Genomic DNA, 10593 nt, shown 5'->3' with positions numbered 1-10593 from the left:
GAGTTCTTCACTGCCTCCACAAGCATTTTATTTAGTTCTATCCCTATTGATTATCTATTGATCTTCTTGCAAGATGCTAAACTTTATAAGAGAAGGGATCAAATATTTGTTGTTCATCATTATGATCCAGGATCTAGACCCATAGTTGGCATAAAATTGGTGTCAGATTTACATTTATTGAATAGAGAAATGGATAAACCAGTCAATACCCAATCCTGGATTGCAACATAACTGAAAGGGATGGCTGAATTGTTGGTGATGGTTCAGTAGTTTTGTTTTCCTATGATAAAATAAAGCATATTGATTAAAACAGAATCAAAAAAATAAACTATTTAGTATTAATCCATTTCACATGCTGCTTTCATATTTTTCTTTTTGAAAATTTTATTTTCATTTGCTTGTAAACTTTTCAGTTCCAACTGGTTGGAAGAAGGCAGATTTAATTAATGAAATATCCTTAAAGGAATAAAATTTAATTGCTCAAAAAAATGAGAACATCATATTTTTTATTTGTGTGCCTCTCTGTATTTTTACTGAAATTCAATAGAAAGTGAACTAAAGTTAAACCAATTAATTCCTTGTTCAAGTGGATTTCTATGATCTACACAATTCATTTTAAATAATAATCAGATATTATTTTAGTATCATGATTGAAGTTATGTTAAAATTTTCTCTTCTGTCAAAGTCAGAAAATTTCAAAGCATTTCACCTCTAAAAGATGTTTTCCTCTATGCTTCAGTTGGGCTTATCTAGGATACACAACTGATTTCCCTGAGAATTCAGTTTTAAGCACATTCTTAAGTATGCTATTCATACCTAAGACAGTTGTCAAGGAGCCAAACCCTGTGTCCCTGAATTTGTTCTTCACATCATTGTCTGAATAATGGTTGATACTAAAGGAAAAGCAAGAATCCTTTCTCATCTTGGTCTTAAAATTAAAATATATATTGGCTATTCAGACTCTTATTAGGTGAGAACTAGAAAGAATCACATATTTCTATTGAGTTTCCATTTGTATGCATTTTTCTTTTCTTCTACAGTTCTCAGAGCTACCTTTATGAATACTTCTTCCACAACAGATAGCTCTGTTAGAGAAACAACATTGTCTATCAATGTAATTGGGCCAGGGAAATCTATTTTTTCAACTCAAACTGGCAAAACTGAGGGGCTGGGGACTGGCTCTGGAAAGAGAATTTCTCTCTTTTTCCCTTTTTTTCCCTCCCATTCCAAGTAGCTAATTAGAGAAAGCCTCAGGCATTTTCAATTGTTAGCACTGATCCAGGCAAGGGTGGAGTTAAGAGAATCAGAGAGACAAAGAAGGAATTTAAGTGTATGAGATAACTCCCTAAAGGGTTTATCTTCCCTAAGAAAAGAGGGGCAGGGCCCAACTCTAGTGGCTGACCTCCCTCAGAGAATTCAAACCCCAGGGCCTAGAGATGGGAGTGGGGAACCAGAAACAACTTAAGCTTGGCTTCTGACACTCTTGGCCCTTGGCCAGGACAGAGCCTGCTGAGAATTAAAGGGGCCACACTCTTTACACCAGTGGGGATGTGCGGACTGACAAGCACCACCTGTGGGGCAGGAAAGGAAAAGTACAGAGGTATCACAAGGAAAGTTTGACAACCTGCTGGATCTCACCCTCAGGGAAACTTGATACTGAATTCAACCTCCTCCTGAGACCTGGGCCCATCTGGTCTGGGAAAATCAGACTGGGGTAGCCAAGGAAACCAAATGCCTAGATAACAAAAAATTATGAGTCACATTAGGAAAAACGAAGATATGACCCAATTAAAGGAACAAACTTACACTTCAACCAAGATACATGAATTGAAACAACTAATTATAAATCAAGCAAATCTCCTAAATAAATTCAAATATCAAATCAATGAGTTGAGGGGCAATATGACAAAGGAGATGAAGGATATAAAGAAGACATTGGACAAACATGAGAAAGAATTTGAAAGTTTGAAAAAACAACTAGCAGAACTTATGGGAATGAAAGGTACAATAGAAGAGATGAAAAACCCAATGGAGACATACAACAGAAGATTTAAAGAAGCAGAAGAAGGGATTCATGAACTGGAGGACAGAACAGCTGAAATCCTACACACAAAAGAACAGATAGGGAAAAGAATGGAAAAATATGAGCAGGGTCTCATGGAACTGAATGACAAAATGAAGTGCAAGAATATACATGTGATGGGTGTCCCAGAAGGAGAAGAGTAGGTAAAAGGGGCAGAAAGAATAATGGAGGAAATAATCGCTGAAAATTTCCCATCTCTTAAGAAAGACATAAAATTACAGATCCAAGAAGTGTAGCACACCCCAAACATAATAGATCTGAGTAGACCAACTCGAAGACACTTAATAATCAGATCATCAAATGTCAAAGACAAAGAGAAACTTCTGAAGGAAGCAAGAGAAAAGTGATCTATCACATACAAAGGAAGCTCAATGACTAAATGCAGATTTCTTAGTAGAAACCATGGAGATGAGAAGGCAGTGGTATGATGTATTTAAGACACTGAAAGAGAAAAACTGCCAACCAAAAATTCTATATCTGGCAAAACTGTCCTTCAAAAATGAGAGAGAGTTTAAAATATTTTCTGACAAGCAGATACTGACAGAGTTTGTGAAAAGATACCTGCTCTGCAAGAAATACTATAGGGAGCACTACAGGCAGATAGGAGAAGACAGGAGCAAGAGGTTTGGAGAAGAGTGTAGAAATGAAGACTATCAGTAATGGTAAAAAAAAGAGATAAATGAAAAAATAAAAATAAAATAAGATATGACATACGAAGTCCAAAAGACAAAATGGTAGACAGTAGACATTATACTGAGTGAAATTAGCCAGCAACAAACGGGCAGAAACTGTATGATCTCACTAATATGGAGCAATATTGATGAGTGAAATTTGAGACTTGAGAACACAGGTTATCAGGAGATAGAGGCTGGAGACTGGGTATTTGATGCTGAAGTTGTACAGAAGGTTCAACAGGATTGATCATATAGATCCAGAAATGGAATGGAGAGCATAATAGTGTGTGATGGTAACACAATATTGTAAGTACTCTGAACAAATATGAGTGTGAATATGGTTGAAAGAGGAAGGCTAAGGGCAGGTACGAAACCAGATGGAAAGACAGAAGATGAAGACTGGGATTGTATAACTTAGCAAAACCTAGCAAGGTCAATGATGGTGATTAAATGTACAAGTATAGGAATGTTTTTTAAATGAGGGAGAACAAATGAACATCAACATTGCAAGGTGTTGAAAATTGGATGGTATGGGGAAAAAAGACAATCAATGCAAATTAGAGTCTATAGTTAACATTGCAAGATGCTTCCATTAATTGTAACAATGCTAAATGTCTATAAGAGGGGGATATAAGGGAGTGATATGGGATTCTTGGTGGTGGCTATGTCTGACCTTTTCATTGTGTTGTATTTTTATTTTTCTTCTATCTTTTGTATTTTTAGTCTTCATTTTTTCCTCCTTTTCCTCTTTCTTTGGGGAGGAGACAGAAATTTCCTCATATATATTATGGTGGTGAATGCATAATTATGTGATTATACTGGGAATCATTGATTGTTTACTTAGGGTGGATTGTATGGTGTGTGAATAAAACTGTTAAAAAATGAACAGAGGGATACAAGTGCTGGAGGAAAATGTAGAGAGAGAGATGTACCTATTCCCTGTTGATAGGGAAGTAAAATGGCACATCCCAGCTGGAGGGCAGTGTGATGGTTCCACGGGAAGCTAATGCTGGGGTTGCAATATGGTTCTGCAACCCCTTTATTGGGTATATACTTGAATGAACTGAGAGCAGGGACATGAGTGGACATAGCACACTGGTGTCTAGGACAGCCATATTCATAGTTTGCAATGGACAGAGGTGGCCTAAAGGTATACCTGATTGATAAACAGAATGGTGAACTCTGTTATATACATACAGTGGAATACTGAGTGGCGGCAAGAAGAAATGAAGTCATGAGGTATGCACTGGGTGAATGGACATTGGGGATAGCATGTTGAATGAAATAAGTTAGAACTGAAAAGATAAACATTACAACACCTCACTAATATGGACTAACTATAATGTGCAAACCCTCAGAATTGAATCTGAGAGCATAGGCTATCAGGGGAAGGCTTATGGTAAAGGTTCCTGGATTGTAAGCTCTTACAGCAGTCACATCTATTCATGAGTTGTAATGGTTATCTCTAAATTCTGAGATGCTGTGCTGGTCAGTTCCTATAAATTCGAGTATCTGTGTGACGCTTGAGACTCAGAGCCACAGTTATGGCAGTTATGAATGTTTGCATTACCCGATACAGCGAATGCTAAAGAAACTGAAAGAGATCAGACTTCAATTAAAGATATGAACGAACTAGACTTGACGCTTGAGACTCAGAGCCACAGTTATGGCAGTTATGAATGTTTGCATTACCCGATACAGCGAATGCTAAAGAAACTGAAAGAGATCAGACTTCAATTAAAGATATGAACGAACTAGACTTGATTAGAACTAAGGTAAACCAGGCTAAAGAGAAAAGGATGATATTGACTGTTTTAAAACCTCAGCTTCTGTGTGAGACCAAAGGAAGAGATGTTCATTTGGTGCAAAATCTATACTTTCTGTCACATGCTAAATAATTTTACTTGTATGGTCAGTTTATTCAAACACGATAATTACATGGAACCTTGAATAAGGGGTGAGATGTGGTTGTTTGCATAGGTTAGCATGAAGCCTTGATACATGCCAGAGTAATTTGGACAAAGAATAAAAAATATTTGCAAAGCCCCCTTGAGGTCCTGGGGAAAAATGTGGAAACATTAAACTTCCCCTCCTGAGGAATTCCTGATATTCTCACCAGCATTGGGGACTATTATTGTAGTAGGCCAAGTTCTCGATCTTGGGGCTTGCCCTTGTGAAGCTTGTTACTGCAAAGGAGAGACTAAGCCTACTTAAAATGGTGCCTAAGTATCACCCCCTGAGAACCTCTTTTGTTGCTGAGATGTGGCCTGTCTCTCTCTAAGCCCACTCAGCTGGTAAACTCACTGCCCTCCCCGCTACGTGGGACATGACTCCCAGGATGAGTCTGGACCTGGCATCATGGGATTGAGAAAAACTTCCTAACCAAAAGGGGGAAGAGAAATTAAACAAAATAAAGTTTCAGTGGCTGAAAGATCTCAAATGGGGTCGAGAGGTTATTCTGGAGGCTATTCTAATGTGTTATATGGAGATCCCTTTTTAGTTTTTAGTGTATTAAAATAGCTAAAAGGATATACCTGAAACTGTTGAACTGCAATCCAGTATTCTTGATTCTTGAAGATGATTGTATAACTATATAGCTTATACAGTCTGGCTGTGTTATTGTGAAAACCTTGTGGCTCATACTCCCTTTATCCAGTGTACAGACAAATGAGTAGAAAAAAGGGGACAAAAAGTAAATGAATGATGGGGGCGGGGGGAATGAGATGTTTGGGGCATTTTTTTTTTTTTTTTTTACTTTTAATTTTTATTCTTATTATTTTTTGGAGTAATGAAAATGTTCAAAAAATTGATTGTGGTCATGAATGCACAACTAAGTGAAGATACTGTGAACAAGTGATTGTACACTGGATGATTGTATGGTATATGAATATATCTCAATAAAATTGCATTAAAAAAAGTCTATCATCTCTAAACAAAAAACAGGAGAAAAGGGTACAAATATGAAATGAGTGGTGGGGACTCAGAAGGAATAGTTGCTGTGATGATCTAGGTAAGATATTTTTAACACACTCTCAAGGTTATGCACTGATGATTAAACTTTTATTATATGTAAATTTTGAATTTAACTTTAAATTCTTGAATTTAATTTTGAGAGATCTGATGACTATCAAGAAGTTTCATTCTACAAAATTCCGTTTGAAAAATTACACACAAAGAACAACAAAAAATATGGTTGCATTTCTATTTATTTCTTGTACAGAGATGGAGCAGCTAAGTCTTTCCTCTTAACCCTTTGCCTACTTATTTCTAACATAATTATTAACACCCAAAATGATGGATGAATCTTGTAGGCGTAATGTTGAGGGAATCAAGTCATATGAGTATATGATACCATTTGCACAAAGTACAAGAATAGAAAGAACTAATATCTGCTGTTAGAAGTCAGAGTAGTAGTTACCTAGGGAGGGACAGTGACTGAAGGGGGCGGGCAGGAAGGTGCTAAAGATGTTTGCTTTCTCGATATGGGTATCAGTTACACAGATGGGCTTAGTGCATGTAAATTCATCAAGCTGAACATTAAAAATGGTTCGGCTTTTTTATCTTTATAATTTACTTCATTTAAAAGTTTAAGTCATACATGAATGTGAATAAAGGCACACACATACACATACCATGAAACTTCATTTTAAAAATTCTATGAGGCACATGCTTTTATTATAGCCATTTTTACAAATGAGGATATTGATGCACAAAGAAGTTAGGTAATCTCCCTAATCACAGATTCAAGGCATTATGCACCCACAATTTGGGGCCATAGCCCCCGAGAGAGTTACTACAATTGCTCTCAGAAGAGAAATACACATACTATTAGTGTTTGAATATATTTAGATGCTTTAAAAATTAATAAAATACAAGATAATTTTATTGTATTTCTTATATTGTAGTGGCTTTAGGCTTGGATTTTCTCAATGCAAAAATTTCAGAGATATATGTTTAGTACATGAATGAGAAGTTAAAAGGGGTCATCTTATTGGAAAAAACTGGGATCCAATGTCTTAGAAGATAAACAGGAAAAATCAATGAAATCTATTTTTCATGAACAGCCTTTCAGGGCTTGGCTTCTGAAGTCCTCTTACAGACTGTTGATTACACTGAGGAACAGCGTTATGTCTGTGGATGACTGAAGTACTGACTGATGTTACCGAGTACTTATTAATACCTCATCCTGTGAGGTAGTACTGTAGGAAAATCATCTTTCTGAAGCTAATTTAAAGAAATGTTTGTCTCAACATGCAACAAATGTTGCACAACTGCCAAAATGAAGGGTTCTATTGAATAATGCAACAAATTATTTAGACATATTAGCCTCTGCTATAAGACAATTAGCAATTAGCAATCTACTACAGATGATTTCATTTACTGCGCATTTCTATAGTATAAATGCAATTTATAATTATGCATTTATTTGAGCATTATTGTTTTGTTGTTTCTTCATATCTGAGGATTTACATAGATGCTTACTTCATGAGGTAGGGACCCTGTGTGTTTCCCATTGTCTGTGTGTCACTAGTAGCCAACATGGAGGCTAAATAATAATAGACGTTGAAATGAATGAATGAATAAATGGATGGATGGATGAGTCAGACATATCTAAAATACAGGTATGTTATATCAATTGCCTGACCCTGGTCATGTTATTCAACTTCTTTGAGTCTTAATTTCCTAATCTGTAAAATATTCAGATGGAGCAAGGGTGATGCTTTAAGTCCCAAGAGCATCATAGCATCAGGATAAATTGCTTGATATGAATAAAAATCTTTAATACAAATATTTATAATGTAGAGGATGGAGTTTTATTCTCTCTTTACACGTAATATTGTATATTCAGGATTCAGGTTTCCTCAGTACACTGTGTCAAAACATCAGGTGTAGAAGACAAAAGGTATCTTTTCAGCATTTATATATACTAGTTTAAGATATGGCTTATTGTATTACTCCATGATTTTAGAGCTACTAACCCAGTTTTCACCTTTTAATTGTAGAAAAAAGTATCACATTTATAAAAAAAGTGCAGGATGGTTCAACATATGAATATTTACATTAATAGAAATAAGAAAAAATTACATCATCTCAATTGATGAAGAAAAAACATTTGACAAAATCCAACACCCTTTATGGTAAAAATAATCAATAATTAGAAACAGAAGAAATGCCCTCTAAATGATAAAGGGCATTTATGAAAAACCAACAGTTTTATAAACCAACAAATATTTATAAAAAACATTATCATACTTAGTAATAAGGGACAGAAAGCTTTCCCCCAAAGATCAGGAATGGGAGAAGCTATTTCAAATCATATATCTGACAAGGAATTTGAATCTAGAATATATAAAAACTCTTACAATTCAACAACAAAAAGCCAAAATACCAAATTAAAAATGGGCAGAAAAGTTGAACAGACATTTCCCCAAAGAAGATATGCATATAACCACAAAAAGATGAACACGAAAAGATGATCAACATCATTAAGTCATTAGGGAAATGCAAATTAAAACCACAATGAGATATCACTTTATAGTCACTAGGGAAGCCAGATTAAAAATGAAAAAAAATGAAGAGTTTTTGGTGAGGAGTTGTAGAAATTGGAACCTTCGTGGATTGCTGGTCAGATAATAAAATGGTACAGCCACTGTAGAAAGAATTTTTGGCTGTTTGGAAAAGTTAAACATAGAGTTTGTATATGACCCAGAAATTCCATTCCTAGAATACACCAAATACTTGAATATAGGTGTTCAAACAAATACTTGTACGCAAATGTTTATAGCCACACTATTAACAATAGCCCAAAGGTGGAAACAACCCAAATGTCTATTAACTAATGAATGGATAAATAAATTGTGGTATGTCCGTATAACTGAATATCATTTTGTCATAAAAAGGAATGAAGTATTGATACATGCTACAACATGGATAAACCTCTGAACCATTATGATACGTGAGAGAATCCAGACACAAAAGGTCATGTATTGCATGATCCCATTTTTATGAAAAATACAGAAAAGGTAAATCCATACAGATGGAAAGTAGATTACTGGTGGCCAGGGGCTGGGCCATTTAATGAGTATGGGGTCTCCTTTGGGGGTTATGAAAATGTTTTGGAAGTAGATAGTTTTGATGGTTTCACTACATTGTGAATAAACTAAATACCACTCAATTGCACATTTAAGAATAGTTAATTTTATGTTACGTTAATTACACCTCAATAAAAAATGCATTTTACAAGTGCATAAAATATTACTGTGTAGTCTAACAAATTGTTATAGAGAGCATACCTGTATAAAAACTATTCAACTGATTAATGACTTTTTTCTAGTACTTTATGAGTTAGTTCACCATAAGCCACATTGCAATGATAACTCTCTCCCTTCCCGTTAACCTCTATCCTGATTTCTATGGTAATGAATTTCTTGGGTTTCTTTATAGTTTTACCACCCAAAACTGGTTCCCTAAATAATTGACTGTTTTAAACTTTGTAGAACTAGAATCATACAGTATGTTTTAATTTTAGGGTGTTAAGTCTTTTACTAAAGAAAAAGATAGACAATTAGACTACATTAAAATAATCAAAGAATAACCAATAAAAGATAAAAATCCAAGCCAAGTGTTGTGAAAAGAGAGAGAGAGGGAGAGGGAGGAGGGAAGGAGAGAGGGAGGGAGAAAGATGGAGATAGAGACAGAGACAGAGATAGAGATAGAGATAGAGAATGAGAGAGAGGAAGGGAGGGAGAAAGGGAGAGAGTGAGAGAAAACACTGCAGGCTGATCCCACCTTCTTGGGATCACAGCTCTACCAATTAGAGCAGAGGTGCTCCTCTCTTGATTTGGACTCTTCCGTGCTCCTGTTACTGCTGCCATCAGTGATACTGTGGGGTTACCTGGGACATGAGAGAGTAAAGGGGAAAATGGGGGAAAAGGTGGGGGATTGCTCATGCTCTCAGCAATATTCATTTAAGGTTCTTCCATGTCTTTTTGTGCACTATGTATAGCTCACTTCTGTTTATCACCAAATAATATTCCATTGTATGGATGTACTACAGTTTATCCATAAATTCACCTAGTGAAGGACACCACGGTTGCTTCCATTTTTGGCAATCATGAACAAAGCTTCAGTAAACATTTGTGTGCAGGTTTTTGTGTGGACATCAGATTTCAAGTCATTTGGGTAAATACCTAAGATGGGATTGCTGGATTGTACAGTAAGCCTATGTTTTATTTTACTTTGTAAGAAACTGCCAAGCTGTCAGTTTGGCTGCATTCCTCACAAGCAATGAATGATAGTTTGTGATGCCCCACATCATCTCCAATAAATAGTACTATCAGTTGTTTTGTATTTAGTGGAACCATTCTGGCAAACCATTTGTCACAATTTACCAAGTGTAAACATACTGAATATTTACCCAACAAATCCACTCCTAGGTATATATTCCCAGTAGAATGCAAATATATATTCACAAAAATACTTTACTATGATATTTATGCTAGCATTATGCATGGTAATCAAAAACTAGAAATTAGTCAATTGCCAATAAATAGCTGAAAAGATAAATACATTTTTGGTTATATTCAGCTTATGGCATACTATATAAAGTAATGAGGATTAACAAACTTCAACTGCACATAGAATTATGGATAAATCTCAAAAAAAAATGATACTGAAAAAGAAGCCAGACACAAGAGTACATATTTTATGTTAGCATTAATAGAAATTTCAAAGATCATAACAAATATATGACACTAATACAAGGTGTTAATAATAGTGAAAAATATGGAAAAAATACACTTAATGTAAACTAAGGATGATAGTTAATAGTTCTCT

This window comes from Choloepus didactylus, chromosome 10 (genome assembly GCF_015220235.1).
Source record: "Choloepus didactylus isolate mChoDid1 chromosome 10, mChoDid1.pri, whole genome shotgun sequence".
NCBI classification, from domain to species: Eukaryota; Metazoa; Chordata; class Mammalia; order Pilosa; family Megalonychidae; genus Choloepus; species Choloepus didactylus.
The sequence above is the reverse complement of the archived record's forward strand: the minus strand, read 5'-3'. Positions refer to the sequence as shown.